Here is a 16,902-nt window from a genome sequence, read left to right as displayed (position 1 = left end):
TGATATTCAGACCTCATAGAGCCAACGAGCACATGAAGTATATACAGTTTTGAAGACAGTCAAATTCAGACCAGAAACCTACACATTATTTTTTTCTTGTAAATTGGTGAACAGGACAAAAAGATTACTGCATGTTTTTTCATTCTGGGAAATCAAATCAATATGGTTTTATGAACATCAAGGCTCAGGGCTAGTTTGTCCTCACACAAAAGTTCCGCGTCTTTCCATCATGAATCAGAAAAGGAGAAAGATAAAAAGACATGGAGTGTGTGTGTGTGTGTGTGTGTGTGTTGGGGGACGGGGATTATTTATTTTATTTTAGTATCTATCTCTCGAAGGCAACTCTTGTAGCCTAAATAAAACTAGTAGAGAAGAAGCGTGGCATTCTGAGCCTTCTCTGGGCACATGCATCAGGGGGCGTTTTCAGCTGGTTGTCATACCTAAAAAGATGCCATCATTTGATTTACCCAGATAATATTATAGACTTACATAACATAATTATATACTTATTACAGCTGTTTGAATAATACCATTAAAACTTGCAGGTCTATGTCCTCCGCGCTGACATCTATCACAACTGATTATTTTTTTTATTATTGAAAATTTGCTAGACCAATCTCTCTGCAAAAGGCCAGGCTAAACTTCAGCAATAGCATACCATTGCTAGAGATGCTGGGTTTGAACTTGGGAGAGAGAAACAGCCCAAGGATCTAAGATTTGAGCAGCAAGATCAAGGAAAATTCACTCTGTGGATGAGATTAGAAATGTTATCACTGATTGGGAAAGAAATTTGGCAGATCCCAGGTGGGGGAGAGAGTTCTCACTCAGAAGGATCCTCAGGATGGTAGGAATATATAAGCAATCAATGAAAATGTTATTAAGATCATATTGGGGGACCCTAGTTTAATCTGGGTTCCAAATCAGAGACTTCTCTGGTATAACCTAAAAGTAGATTTCTTCAGGCTTCAGTGAAACAAACATAGTTCATGTAGGATCATGTAATAATAATCCCCTCAATTTTGGAGAAACAAGTATTGCTTAAACTTATCTAGGTTATTTGGTCATTTACTAGAATGGCTTTATATATATATAGTAAGGGCCTGATCGACTAAAACCAAACCTAAATGAAACTTTCAATTAATCATAATTCATTGTACTTTCACTTGAAAGAAAAATAGGTCAATCATAAGGAAACAAACTGAGATCAAAGATTTAGTTAAAAAACAACATTTAGAATTCACTGTGTGTTTTTCTAAATCATCAAAAAAGAATTCATTTATACCAAATTATATTTATGCTCAGCCAACAAAGTTTCCTAACATATTTTGAATGATTTTTCACAAGGGAAGAAACACAATATTATATGAGCAAGGACCCTTTGGGATGTAAGTCACCCGAATTTGCTCATATAACTAAACTCCACGTGGATCAAGAACAGTTGCATTCAGCTCACTGGAACCTAACCTTTATCTTTTGGCTAAGCATTTATCCATTGGACTTGATCCTGAGACCCAGCACCTCTCAAATCAGCTTTACCCAAGTTCAAATCCAGAGGAAGGAGTGGGTACTTCTTTCTCAGCAGTCACAATAGCCCCAGATGACATCTGACTGGCTTGAATTGAGTCTGTGCTTAGGAGATTATGACTGTCTGATTGGTCAGAACTGGGACAGCAAAACACTAAGTGTCCACTAAAACTATTAATTGTTCTTTGGGCCCAATGATAAAGAAGCTCATGGGCTTGGTTCTTCCAGATATTCTTATCTCTACCACTTAATACAATACCTGGCATATAGTAAATATACCATAAATGTCTCCTTTATTGAAGTGAATTGAATTGTTTTTTTAAAATTAATTAATAATTATAAATATACTAAATATGTTGGGGGAAAATGTTGACTTTAAATTGGTAGCAGAACACCCAAACAGAAATTGATGAAAGATAATAATTACAGAGGATCGAAATACTGTTTCTTTTCTTCTTTACTTTTTCCCTTTTAGGTGAGGCAATCTTTGGTTGATCTCACAGGTTGCAAGGACCTTGTCAGCTTACAATCCCTTATTATTTTATTTTTTATGCCTACAGCACCTGGTCTTCCTAGGTGGTCTCCCATCCAAGCACTAACCAGGCCATACCCTGCTTAACTTCCAAGATTAGATGGGATCAAACTTGTTCAGAGCAGCATGGCAGTAGATGGAACACAGTTTCTTTAAGGGTTTTCCATGGAATACTATGCCCTTAAACTGCTCTGTAAGGAGATGAGTTTGGGAAAGGGTGATCGCCACATTTTTCTCTTATAGATTATAAAGAATTACAGCGATATTAAGAACTTCAAGAATTCATGAGTAATAAAAATTGTTTGCTTTGTTACTCATGTTTCCCAAATTTATCTGTTGAAGGACATTTACATTTATTTGTCATCTTGGGAGGCAGGAGGCTGGAATTTTCCAAAGTAGAACTAGAGATGTGACTGTCAAAGTGGTTGGCTCAGGTTGGAACAGTGGGTTTTTATACACATGATGCCATTAAGGAAACATTTTTCAAATAATATACATTTTCATAAGTAGGGGATTATTTAAACAAATTGTTAAAGAATGGAATATAACAAGACTATAAAAATATAAGCATATATTTAATGTAATGACAAGAAGTCAGTGGCATATGATGTATATATAAAGCAGGATGTAAAATAAATGCTGATTGTCTCATTGCACTTTATAAAAACTAAAAAAGTAGATATCTGTGTGCAAAAAAAATCTTTAAAGTTGTATAGCCAAAAGATAACAAACAAGGGTTTGTTTATGGCTGATTTTTATTTTCTTCTTTGAACCTGTTTGCATTTTCAGGATGTGTTTGAGTGTACATTTTTTTAAGTTATTTTAATTTTTCCCAAAACTTACTATCAAGTATTACTGCACTACCTTTCATGCCTCTTCCCTTTCTAAATTGAACATTAGTTGGTGCACTTTTAACATCATGTAAAATTTCAAACTCATACGCCTTTATTCTTTTCTCGAAAATAAAATTACTTCTCGGTGCTACAGAAGTCAAAAAGAAAGGCTCGTAGGCAGAGCACTTCAAAAAGTCCTCAGCCGCTTCATATTTCCACTGCCTCAGTACCAGATTTCAATAGAGCACATGAATCAGGACAAGTTGACATTAACATCAGTCCAATAGAGATGTCAAAAGTATAGGGTGCAATTAGGAGCTGAAAAATAACAAAGCGAGGGAATATCATCAAATCACAGCAGAGATTATAATAGTTCTTGACACCAGACACCTAATGAAGCCGATTGAACTATTCGACAGCTTTTATTTCGGAAATGAGGTGGAGGGGTGGGATGCAAAAGACCTCCGTGGGCAGTGGCAAGACGGAATCACTAATAGAATACCCTCAAAAGGAGCTCTCTTCGAACTGCTGAGTTGGAATAATGCTGTCACATTCGGGGGTCAGCATAAGCTTGGGCTGTGCCTTATCAGGTCAAGGATGCTGCAGACGCTGGATTGGATGTTTGCACCCAGATCTGGGAGATAAGCTCAGCTCTTCATCATCCACTGCAATGGAAGGCCTCAGAGACAATGGAAGCTTCTGCCTTTTGCCCCATCTCAATTTTTTTTTTCTCTATCTGATGTTATATCTGGGTAAAGAAAGAATTCCCAGGTATGAGAGATACAGGCAGATAGTGGTATGGAAACTGTCTTGCATTTTTTCCAAAGCAAAAGAAAATGACAAAATTTTGGTAGGAGGCAGATTAGCAGAAATGTGTTGGGATCTGTTTCTACCCAGAAGTCTGATAATCTGTTGGGTAGGCAAGGGGTGTTTTAATTTGATCTTTTGTTGAGAAAATTTTCAAACATATAGTAAAGTTAACATTACAATGAACACTCATATACCCATCGCCTAGATTCAGCTATTATGTACCTGATTTTACATATGATTTATTTAGACAGATTATCAATCTCTGTCTCTATATTTTTCTGAACCACTTGAAAATGGTGTGGTATAGTTTGCCTCTCCAAAAAGAAGAAAAACTTTTTATATCAACAAATTATCATTATTTATACTTGATAAAATTAACAACAACAAAATCTTAATATTATATAAACTTCCCTATACCAATTTCAATTGATTTGTTTTAAAAATGATTTCTAAAGCTGGTTTTTGGAATCTAGTTCCAATCAAAGTTCTTACACCACATTTGGTCTATTTTTTCTAGAAGAGGTCCCCGAATTATTTAACTTAAAAAAATTAACTCTGATGAGTCCTGACCAATTGTCTTGTAGAATGTACTGTATTTTGAATTTGTTTTATTGTTTCTTCCTGATATTTTAACTTGCTTTGCTCTGTTGTATTTTCTATTAGCTGGCTAAAGTTTCAATTAGATTTATATTAAGCTGTGTGCTTCACATCGTATCAGGAAGCATACAATAGAATACTGTCCCTTATTGTTGGTGACACTAGTTTGCTCACTTGAGTTAGGAATTAAGATCATTTCACTGTAGATTTTTAATTTCGTAATTAGCAAAAAATCTGTGGGCCTATATATAGATTCTATGCAACTTTCCTACTCCAATGGATATATCATGCATTAAAGACTGGTACCTCAATCGATTACTTATTAGGAGTTGCAAAGAGTGATTTTCTAATTTTATTATTATTTCTACAGTTATTTGTTAAAGAGTATAACAGAATCCAAGGTTTCCACATGTAGCATGAACATATCCAACCCACAGTTCAAAATTAGCTGACATACAAAGAAATAGAAAATATGACTTGTACTTAAAAGGAAAGGAAGTCATGGGGATCAACTCTGAGATCCTGTAATTATCAGACAAGAGTCATAAAGCAGCTAATACAATCATGCTCAAGAACATACAGATAGCTTATGATGAACAAACAGAAAATTGCATCAGAAAAACAAAAACTATTTTTAAAACTATTAAAAATATTTAAAAAGAACAAATACGGAGTACTAACAGTTCCCACTTTCAGAACTTACTACAATAGAGAGAGTAGAGTACTGGCATATGAATGCACATCTAGATAAATGGAACAAAATTGAGTCCAGAATTACACCTTTCCTTTTATGGTCAATTGATTTTCAACAAACATGTTAAGGCAATTCAATGAAGAAAGGACGGCCTTTGCAACAAATGATGCTGAGACAATTTGGATATACACATGTGAGAATTCACACAAATTAATTTAAAATAGATCATAGATCTAAAAGTAAGATTAAACTCTTAGAAGAAAACTAAGGGAAAATCTTCATGACCTAGAATTAGGCAAAATGTCTTAGACATGACACCAAACTCGCAAGCAATATCAGAAAACTATTGATAAAGTAGACGTAATCAAGAAAACTTGTACATATTATTAAGACAGAAAAAAGTAAGCCACAGACCTAGAGGAGAAAAATATTTGCAAATTATATATCTGATAAAAGACCTGTACACAAAATACATTTTTAAAAAAACCTCTTATACCTCAATAATAAGAAGACAAATATCCCAATTAAAAATGGTTGAAAGATAGGAACATATTAAAAAATGCTCATTAAGCACGTGAAAAGATGCTCAATATTATTAGTTATTAGGGAAATGCATATTAAAACCACAATAGATATCACTTCACATCCACACGAATCATAATTAAAAAAAAAACAGATAATAACAAGTGTTTGATAGGATAAAGAGAAACTATAGCCTTCATACATGTGAATGGGACCAGAAAGTGATATAGTAACTATGGAAAAGAGTGTTACAATTTTTTAAAAATGTTAAAAGTAGATTTATCATATGGCTCAGCACTTCTACTCCTAAGAATCTAGTCAATAGAAACAAAAACATATGCCCATAAGAAGAGCTGTACATGAAGGACCATAGCAGTATTATTCATAATCGACAAAAAATGGAAACAATCAAATGTCCACCAAGTTGAGAAGGGATAAATGAAATGTGGTCTATTCATTGGCTTCTATTTAGCAATCAAAAGAAATGAAGTATTGATACACACACAACATAAATGAACCTCAAGAACACTATGGTAAGTCAAAGAGGCCAGAGACAAGAGACCACATGTAATATGATCCCATTTAACAGATGATGAAAATGTTCTAAAATTAGCTTGTGGTGATAGTTACACAACTTTGTAAACTTATTTAAAAAATCATCACCTTGTATAGTTAAAATGAGTGAATTTTATTCTATATAAACTACACCTCAATAAAGTTATTAGAGAAATAACTAATTGTAATTTCTAGAACTGAAAATATAATTAAAAATTGATACATTGGTGATGGCAAAAGAATCAGTCAGCTAGCTTACTGATTGATCAATAGCAATTATCTAAACAAACAGTAAAAAAGGAAAAAGATAACAATGAAAAGTGTACTTGGAGTCCCAAAAATAGAGAAAAGTAGAGAAAAATATTTTTAAAAATAGCCACAGTTTTATAAATATGATGAAATAGATGAAGAAGCTGAGTGAATCCCAGGCAGACTAGATGCAAAAAGACCAAGAAACCCATATCACATCCTAGCACATCATAGCCAAACTAGTGGACACTAAGGATAAGGAGAAAAGCTTCAAAAAGGCCAGAGATGAAAGATATATCCCATATAGAATAACACAATAGGGATGGCCAGAACACAGTGGAATGATCTCCTCAAGGAGCTGGGGGAAAAGAAGAGGAACTGTCAACCCCAAATTATATGTCTAGCAAAAATATCCTTCATACGTTAAGAAAAATTAAAGAAATTTGCAGATCAACTAGGGCTAGGAGAATTTATCACCAGCGGACCTTCACTACAAATAACTAAAAAATAGTTGTTCAGGCTGAAGTGAAATGAAGGAATGCTACATTTTCAGGAAAACTGTGTCTGAGCGTCAGCTACACTGATGTCAGTTATTGAAAAATTAGAGCTGAGACATGTAATGAGAATTTATTCCTCTAAATCTTAATATAGCTTCTTGGGGGGCGGGGGGGGAGGGGGGGAAGTAGTCTAACGAGAGCACATAGAACCCAGAGAGGTTTAGAACAAAATAATATATTTCTGAAGCTATTTCATTCTAAGTATCATCTCACTGATTAAATCTGAGAGGCATTGATTTTGCTGAGATCTTCTCCCTTCAAAGTCTGCACTGGGAAGAATGTGTCTTTGTAAGTCATTTCTCTATTAACAACTCTCTGATTTTTAAAGGCAAGTATTTGTTAGTATAAAATCATTTCTCTGATTATTTAAAAACAACTTGTGGGATTGTTCTAGGAGCTACTATACTTAAATTTCTAATCTAGATAACAGTATTACTCTTTGTTTAATAATTAGCTTATAGTCACTTCCTTCCTTGAGAAGGTACTTGTAGACTTGGTTGAAAACAATCATTTATGCCTTGGAATCTACTTAAAGTATCAACTCTGTTGACACAGGGCCTTTCCGTACACGCAATGACTCACTTAACAAACGTTTGTGAAGAACACCAAGCCAGGCGCTGGGTTCAAACTCTAAACCTGGACTCTGATTGAGGAAGTGGCGAGAGGTAAGTAAACAGAAGGACAACATAATGTGGCAGTTGTTACAGCAGCTAAGAGATTTCTTAGGAAAATAGCATCTAATCTGTAACATCTATTATAGTAGAAATGATCCGGCCAACAGCAATAATTATCTTTATCAAATCTCCAACACTCTGATTCTTTCACTTTAGGTGGATGGCTGTATTTTATACTCTCCGAAGAAAGGGAAACAAATAGTTATTACTTCTCATCCCCAATTCCACCAACCGACCTGTGTCTGCAGCCATGTAGCCCGCCCTAAACATGTGTGCTGGAATCTGTCCCCTCACATGCTCTCTAGAACCTCACTCCCTTCCTTTCTTGCAACTTTAATCAAATCGACATTACTAGTTCCTTCCGCAGGCTTGTCAATCGTGTCTTAATAATAACTATCTTTTGAAACGAGATTTACCTTTTGCACATCTCTTTCTAGACATTTAGATATTATCCTGTCTTTTACTTTCCTAGCAAATTCCTTAAAAGGATCAACTCATTGCCTTCTATCCTCACCTCTCATTTTCTTCTCTGTCCATTTTAATTGCCCTTTGTCTCCACCATGAAATAGAAGCAGCTCTTATCAAGGTGAGGGATAACCTGCATCTTGCCTGAGGCATAGCCTGCTGAACATCTAGGTATCAGGTGACGTGGTCGCCCACTCTCTGCTTCTCTAGGCTTCCCTGCCACCACGTCCCCCTTTTCTCCCTCTTCATCAGCCACTCCATTTAATCCCCCTTGTTAGCTCCTTCATAGCTTCTCCCTAAAGGTAGGAGTATCTAAGGCGTGGGCTTTGCCTCTCTTATCTCTCTACACCCTAAGTGATCTCGTTAAGCCCTGTGGCCTTATATGACGCCTATATACTGATGACTCTCTATATCATAACCAGGCATCTTCCCTCTATGCCAGACACTCGTATGGAACCTCCTGCTAAATGTGTGCACTGGGTATCCATTCCCCTCTGCGACAAATGAGAAGATTGTTTCCAGTCATAGTATTGCCACACTGAGATGGACATCATTGCACGTGTGTTTTCTAGGCCACTGTGAGAACTTCTCTGGGGTGTGTATTCAGGAGCTGGATCATAAGGTTTGTGTAAACCTAATTTAAGTACTGCCAATTGTTCTCTAGTATGGCTGCACATCCCCCGGTATCCCCTGAAAGTTTTTTTTTTTTCTCTTAATCTCAGTGGTGCTCAAGCCTGGCTGCATATTAGACTCTTGTGGGGGGATTTTAAACTCCTGCTATAAATCTTATTCACTAAATCAGAATCTTGGGGGTGGACCTGAGGCAGCTATAGTGCTTTAGGTTTTCTAGGTGATTCCAATATGCAGATAAGATCGCTCTATTTCCACACCCTCACTTGGCTTTGTCCAGCTTTCTAATTTTGTCGCTATAATAGGCGTTAAGTGTGCTATTCTTATTATTTTAATCTGCATGTAATCTGTAGGAATTTTTATTGTTTTCAATATAAGACACCAGTTTTCCCAGTACTGTCTTCTAAATAATTGGACCTTTTCTCATTGATACACAGTCCTGTAGATTGCCAAGCCGTTTGTAACTGGAATCTAATAATTCCTTTTACTTTGCAACATCTCATCAAACATATACTTCTGAGTATATTTTAGACAAGATGTCTGTCATAATTGTTAAAATATTGGACACACATACTAAGTGTGTATTGTGTACATACATACACACATATATATTTCATTTATGTGTACTGTCATTTTGTGGTGAACTTTGCTTTTAGGGAGAGTACAATCCAGTATCTAAGAGTTCAGGTTTTGGTGTCAGACAGACTCAGATTTGAATTCCAGCTTTGCCATTTACCGGCTCCATGTCTTTGGGTGAGTTGTTGAATTTCTGAGCCTCAGGCCCTTGCTGGTAGAATGACGATGATAACTTAGACCACAAACGTTGTAAAAATTAAATGAGAAAACGTAGATAAAGCATGAAACACAATGCCTGATACATTATTCAATGCTCAATAAGTGGTGATTTTCATCATTACTGTTCTTTCTGATTTCAGATCCACTTGTCACATTAGGTGCTACATAACTCTGGAGTTTGAAACACTTGTTCATTCAGTTGTTGGAACACATCGAACCTCACTTTTTGAAAGAAAAATAAGATATGCATATCTCGCAAGTAGCCTGGGAGTTCATTTTGGTAAACAGCTGCTTGACATTCCACTCAGATAACAATAAAAACGTAGTCTTAAACTTTTTTTTACAACAGAATGACAACTGCGCAACTTGCATATCTCTGATCTATAAACATGATTCACTTCTGAGAAAACAAGAGTTTTAACATGGAGCTTGTTGAAGAATTTTCCCATTGAGTGAATCTGCTCCCCACAAGTACGACAAGGCAGTAGTTTTCCAACCTTAGACAATCAACTGCTGTGTGGTCCAGGTCTTCTGATTTTCAAAGAAGCCAGAAACTCAATCTTTAAATAATTTTAAAAGTTTAAGTGGACCAAAAAATGCTCAACTACTGTGTGAGCAAAACAAAACACATCTGCTTTTTGGATTAGGCCCATAAGCCATTAATTTCCAACCTCTACTTTGTTCTCTAGATCTCTCCCAGGACTGCCAGCTTACCAGGAGGAATTGCAACTGGACTGTGCAGTGTTAGCTCAGATAGATTTTTATTTTAAATCACATTCTAATGCTACGGGCTGGGGCCAAGTTTCATGTTGCTCAGTAATCTATCCGTTGTTTTAACTATTGTACCTTTCACATTTTATTATGTCTTTCTTAGGAGTTGTCTTCCCTAATCAGGGCGTTCTTTGAGGACTGAATGTAGATCTCAGCACCTTGTACAGGGCCTGATACATTTCAGGGTCCTGAAAGTTCCGTGGGATGAATCAATGACTAAATCCATAATATCCTTGATGTCTTTTCAGGAGTTACTTAGGAAATGTTTGTTTGCAAACTATGTCAATGTCTCTCACAAAATAGTGATTAAAGAAACCAATGATTTAATTTCTTGAATAATATATTAAGTTCACATAAAAGGTTCCATGCAGGATTCACGTACAAGTTTTATAGATTTCATTAAGAGAAAATTCTGCTTTTCAGATGGAGTTAACTGTTTTCCCTTTTTGCCAACACCAACCATAAAACTTTTTTTTCCTTGGCTGCCAGTAAGCTCAGAGGTATATTTAGTACTCAATTGTAATAATTAACTCATTGCCGAAAACTAGAGTTTTCCTTATCCTGCCTTTTTCTTCTCCGACATTTTCCATTTTGTTTTAATTGTCCTGTTTTATGCTTGTTAGTTGTGTCACTCAAGTAAAATATTTTATGGAAGCAAGCAACATAGAAATCATTAGAAAACAATTATCAAGTAAAATATACAGCAATTTGCCTTAGGACAAATACACTCCAGAGGCTTCATCCATTTGGCAATTAGCATCCAGCAGGTTTGAGCACCCATTTGCCACCTGTTCAGCCGTCTTCGCTTCGCACTTGGGAACACTGCCTGGTGTTAGTGGTTACAGTGACGGGCTTGGTTTCTGTTGTAACGGTGAGCCAGGCGCTTGGGATCGGGGGATGGATAATAGGCACTTGGGATCACGGGATGGATAAGGAGAGACAAGTATGAGGACCCTGCCTTCACAGAGGTTACCATCTCATTGAGGAAAACGAGACATTTACACAACGCGATTAATAATAAAGCATGGTTTGCTGTATTAGCTTCCCAGGGCTGCGGTAGCAGAGAGCTGCAAACTGGGTGGCTTAAAACAATCAAAATGCATTTTCTGAGAGTTAGAGAGGAAGCCCAGAAGTCCAAACATGAGGCATCTGTAGGGCCATGCTCTCTCTGAAGGTTCTAGAGGAGAATCTGCTCCGTGCCCTTCTCTTAGCTTCTGGAGTTTCCAGACACCCTTGGTGTTTCTTGGCTTATTGACTCATCAGTAAAATCTCTGCCTTCATCATCACATGGAGTTCTCTCCCTGTGTCTCTCTGCATCTTATCTCTTCTCATAAAAACACCATTCATATTAGATTAAGGACTCACCCCACTCTAGTGTGACTTCATCCTTACTTGTGTATTAATTACATGTGTAAAGACTCTGGTTTTCAAAGAAGGTCACACTCATAAAGGTACCAGGGGTTAGAACTTCAACACGTCTTTTTGGGGGATGTAATTCAACCCACACCATTGGTGTGTAAATAAGTACCAAGAATCATAGAGCAGAAAATTGAAAAGGTTCTGAAAGAAAAAGGTCGAGCCTCACTGAGGAGCCCGCCTCACTGGTTTGCCTCTTAGTAATTGCTTCGGGAACAGGTCCCCGTTGACGAAGCTCTGAGAAGTTTTACCTGTGCTACTTTTCCACTAAGGACACGTCTCTGCTATCCGGCTTGCTCACCTTACCTCATTCTTTATTGCAAACCGACCCTCCCGGATATCACTCTGTTTGGGGAGCAATCTCGTTTCAGCCCTCAGCATTCTCCATGTGCTCCGCATGTAGAGTTTTTATCAGTTTCGTGGGACGAGAAATTTCGAAGGCGCTTTTTACAGGAAGGCCGTCCTTTCCTCATGCCCTTATCTCTTATTGCTATCACAAGCTTGTGTGATAGACTTTGCTAGCCTTAAATTCATAGGGTTCTCTCGAGTAAGGAGAAAATAGACACATCCGATTTTTTTTTCTTTTTGCTGCTAACGTTGCACATACAAATATACAGAGGCCATCAAATTATATTCCTAACTATCAACCTCACTGCAGTTTATGTGGATTTGAAACAAAACTTTGTTTATCTCTGTTTATTAATGGAATTTTTAAAAGTAGTCTTTGTTGGTTTTCTTTTAGGGATAAAATGTTCACTTTCTTTTTATAAGGTCTTATAATCATCTCAATTTTCTTGGCTGGTCAGGTAGAAGAACCTTAAAAGATGCTTCATCTCTTCCCATGCCATGTCTGATGAGCAACCTAAATTTGGAAATTTTCCCACTTCCCTCCTCCAAATGAAAAAACAAAACAAAACAAAACAAAACTAGAGCATTATTAACTTATCACTATTTGGTAGGCATTTTAGCTCATTTTAAGACCTCGTTAGCATAAGTATTTTTGTTAGGCATAATCGCAGTTGTCATCGTTTAACGTGTTACTGAGTGTTAGTTATGCGGTGTTTGGTTCAGCAATAATTGAGCAAATTATGACAAACGATATTTTTATATAAAATATCAGCTAATACAGAGTCACACATTTATGACCTGAAGTATATTTTGAGACTAGTAAATTAGAAAAGCTATTTACCCCATTAGATGGAAATCAGAAGTTAGAATATAGCAGGATTAAATAATTTCAGCTCTTATATTTAAGTCCTGAGTTCCACCTTGAGTCATTAATAAATACAGTCCAGGTTCTTGTTCCCTCACCCGTGAATACTTAACAACTGCCTCTCTACTCGATTCCCGTCAACACTATTCTCAGAGTAATATTAAAACACCACCACCTTATTTGTTTATGATGATTTATAGGTCATCAAACACTTCTACATCCTGTATGTGCATTGCTCAATGCCAAGGTGTTAGGTAGCTCTTCCTGCGGGATGCTGGTCATGAGACACAGACAGAGGGCGCCGTGCAGATTTTGGGATTTTAGCCTAGGACTTGTCCTACTACTCTGTTTTGCCTCCTTCCCCTATGGCCATTCTATTTCTGTCCTACTCAAAAATCTTCCCGAGTTAACTATTACTTCTCACAGTAAACCGGATCCTTGGCATTGAAGACCCTCCACCTTCCTATCATTTTTTCTCTAAAATATCTAGACCTCCCACTGTTCCATAGCATCGATAAACTTTGCCCCTTCACTACCACCTCAGAAAGCTACCCAGATAAATACCCTTTTCCTCATTCTCGCCAATGCCGATCTTGCTATCCTCATAGGTTTTTTAGAGCCTTGGTCCTCTGCGATACCCTCTTTGACAACTGTAGTCCATCCCAATACCTCCTTTCTTAGAATTTCCGTCACCTTAGCATGTATACTTTATACCAGATTATTTAGCACTACTTATCTTGTTATCATTTAAAGGTTGGCTATGAGTGTTACTTTTATTCTCCTAACTAGATCATAATATCTTTAAAGTAAGGATTTTGTCATAGATTTTTTTTCTATTTTGCACATTTAAATACATACTTTGATGACTGATCATTGATTATTTCTTAATTTTCTAACCTTTTGGCTATAACCTTTAGGTGGATAAAGAGCAAGCCATGTACTTGTAATGATGCTAAATTAATATTAACATTCTGCTCTCCCAAATTCTGATTGGGTAACCTAATGAAAATACTAATGTTAGTATGTTTTTGACCTCATATTTTAAGTAACATCGAAGAAAGAGACTATCTTAGATATGTGTACCATCTGGGAATTTTTTATTTACAGTTTTATATGGAAGACAATTGTTGCCCTTGCCCTTCCTGCTTTATCTCGACTGAATGTTTTCTATAATCCTTAATTTTTATGAGACTTTATGTACAGTTGGTCCAGGAAAGGCTAGGTTCTGCATATTTTCTGTGCTCTTCACGCAGTGTTTCTCGGGCTCTCCCATTTGAGATTGCACCATTCTATCGAGGCAAGAAACCGAGACCTCTGTTTTGTTGATGCTTTTGAGGGGCGGTCAGGAAAATCCTTTTAAGTGAGTGACCTTAATGAGATAGACGTTCTTTGGGCACCAAAGGGGGGAAGAAAAAGAAAAGTTAATTCCTGCCCGAAGCTTCATTAAACGGACGCTTTGTAAGAAAGGCTAATAAAAGTATGGGGATCCCATCAGTTTCAGGGGAACTCTCTGCTGCAATGCCTCAGATGGAGCCGTTGGTCCTGCTTTATCAGTAAAGCATCTTAGATGCCCAGTTAAATGGGGCTTCTTTCTCGGGCTCTAACTGATGCTTTAGGGATTTTAGGCCATTAGCCAATGGCTGACTAGCTTTATGGGATTTATGCACCGCTGCAGCCACAAAATCAAGTTTCATCCTCCTAATGTGTGGAAGGGCCCTAATAAATTAAAGTTTCCTCCTTTCCCTGCTCCTATCTTGGGGATTTCAGTCTTCAGATATGAACATTTGGAAAACCACGTCATGATGATTCACCTGGAAAGAAGCAAAGCCGCATTCAGATATTGTAATGTGGTCTCAGATAGTTTCCTTTACAATTTATTTGCTTTTTCCCTTTATTTTCCAGTTGAAGTCTGGTTTATATACAGTGAAATGCGTTGATCGAGTAGTCTGATGAATGCATACCCACCTATCACAATCTGGAATTTAGAGTTTCCTTTTGATCTTTTCAAGTTCAAACTATCGCTGAATCCCCCTCCCCATGCCCGCCCCCCCACACACCCATGTCTCCTAGGTGCATAGCATGAAAGGGTTTCTCGGGTTTCAGAAGTGTCTGCAGGCTCAGTTAGTTCATTTATTCACCTACGACAACATGCTGATGTCAGAATGCCTCAGCAAATAAATTCACCAAGAAGACTTCCCAACCATGCACTGAAAATTTATTTGAATTTTTGAGAATGACATATTACAGGTCTAACACCCACCCACTTCCTTATACTAACAGCTAGATAAATGAGTATGCAGATAAGTGCTGCTTCTTATTTATCATACTACTTTGAAATAGTTGAACACGTAATGGTTTAGCTTCAGATTTATGTTTCCCACATCCATATGCCACAGAACCGACACTTAAGTCAATAAGCTATGGCATATAAGATTCTAGTTTTTAACACTGTAAGTGTGCTTATTTCATACATGCTATCATCAAGATGGTCTTTTGTTAAAACGTCAAAGTGCTTATCTGCCTAATAATTACAAATTTGAGACATCAAAGTGCATATATATTTAGATATAAAATATCATGTATATTGAAGTGCTAACGCAGGCATGATAATTTAGCAAAGAGTTTATACAAAAGCAATGGAAGAGTATCCTTTTTAAAAGACTCCTTTATTATAGTTAAAAAAGAAAAAGAAGGTGCTAACCCCATCTCTGGCCCCCTACAGTGTTCAGAAAATCAAAAGAAATCAATGAATACTGATGAACCACAGAACCACACCCCTGGTCCTGGTAGGTATCTTCAAATATTTGAAAGACTATTCTCTGAAGCAGGAGTTAATTAGATTCACTCCATTTATTCCACAGGACAGCACAAAGAACAATAAAAAGAAAGACTAAGGGAGGGTAATTTTTTGCCTTGATACAGAGAAATCTTGAACATTTAGAGCTCTATAAATGGTTGAGCTGGTCTACTTTGCTAAGTAGGAAGCTCCCAGTTTCTGGAAGTGTTTAACAGAGTCAAGGTGACCTCTATCCAGAATAATATAGATGGAATTGTTGTTCTAGTACAAAGACTTGCTTATGTGACCTCACAAATTTATTCCAAGATTAAGTGACTCCTTGTACTTGGTTGATGAGAAGGTATAATCTCTTCTAAATCAGCTTATTTTTCAAATTCTCTCATGATTAAGAAAGAATTTGACTCATTTCCATCTGTCCTCTGCATTCCCTCGAATGGGGAAAAAAAAAGAATTTCAGAAGAGCTCTTCAGTATTTTCTGTGATACGATTACCTCAGGCGGTGTTACAAGTGTAATTAAAATTCTGTTTGCATTCCTTGAAATATAGATAAGCATCACAGAGCGTGATCATTGTGAAACATCGTTATCCAAGTCGAGTCTAAATTATTCTGGATCCCCGAGTTTGAAACTAAGACTAATTTCCTGTAATCGTTGTTCAACTTTACACTCAGGTTACACAGGTTCTAGAACAAGTTTGTGGTCTTGCAGAAAAAAAAAAAAATGAAGCTGAGGAGAGTGTGGCAAGGATTTAGCTATTTACTGTGAGTAGATGTTTGTTCTAACAAAGCAATCTGGATTTTATTTTAAAATAAACATTACAAATATGTGTTCCAAAGCCAGGCAGAAACCCACTTCCATATCAATTGAGTAAAACAGAGCTGAGAGCTGTAAAAAAAAAAAAAAATAGAAGCCTATTGCTGCCTTCCAAGAGTCAGTAAGAATAATAACTCACATTATCAGAAAGGGCAGAACAAAATTACTCGTGCAAAGAACAAGTAAAGACTTCTTGCTTTTCCTCTTTGGCTTTCGTGCTACCAATTTAAGATCAAGATCTTAGAAGGAATTACATTCCATCTTAGGTAGAACTGACAGAAACACATTTTCAATTACCAGCAGGTGACAATAGAACAACAATGTCAGTGGTTTTTTTAAACAAGGTTATTTCTTGCTTTACAAAGGTGGCTATTTATAAATGACCGAACAAGATCTCTAACAAATAATATTATTCTTTTCAAAAACTATAAATGCTATCTCTTTGGATACTGGTAC

At 36.7% G+C, this 16,902-nt stretch overlaps 1 long non-coding RNA gene and 1 pseudogene across 1 annotated transcript in view; one reads left to right on the top strand and one right to left on the bottom strand.

The window, feature by feature from the left end:
* The window catches only part of LOC107514797, a 31,970-nt gene extending 19,189 nt beyond the window's left edge, over positions 1-12,781 (top strand). Inside the window, exons 2-3 of the long non-coding RNA XR_001597870.2 lie at positions 7,429-7,538; positions 8,435-12,781. This is a non-coding gene — a long non-coding RNA (uncharacterized LOC107514797). The remainder of the gene's footprint in view (positions 1-7,428; positions 7,539-8,434) is intronic.
* On the bottom strand, positions 2,076-2,194 carry LOC118605289 (annotated as a pseudogene).
* Positions 12,782-16,902: the final 4,121 nt, after the last annotated feature.

This window comes from Rousettus aegyptiacus, unplaced genomic scaffold, assembly GCF_014176215.1.
Source record: "Rousettus aegyptiacus isolate mRouAeg1 unplaced genomic scaffold, mRouAeg1.p scaffold_m13_p_1, whole genome shotgun sequence".
Taxonomy (NCBI): Eukaryota; Metazoa; Chordata; class Mammalia; order Chiroptera; family Pteropodidae; genus Rousettus; species Rousettus aegyptiacus.
Note: the sequence above shows the minus strand (reverse complement) of the source record. Positions and strands in the feature narration are given on the sequence as shown.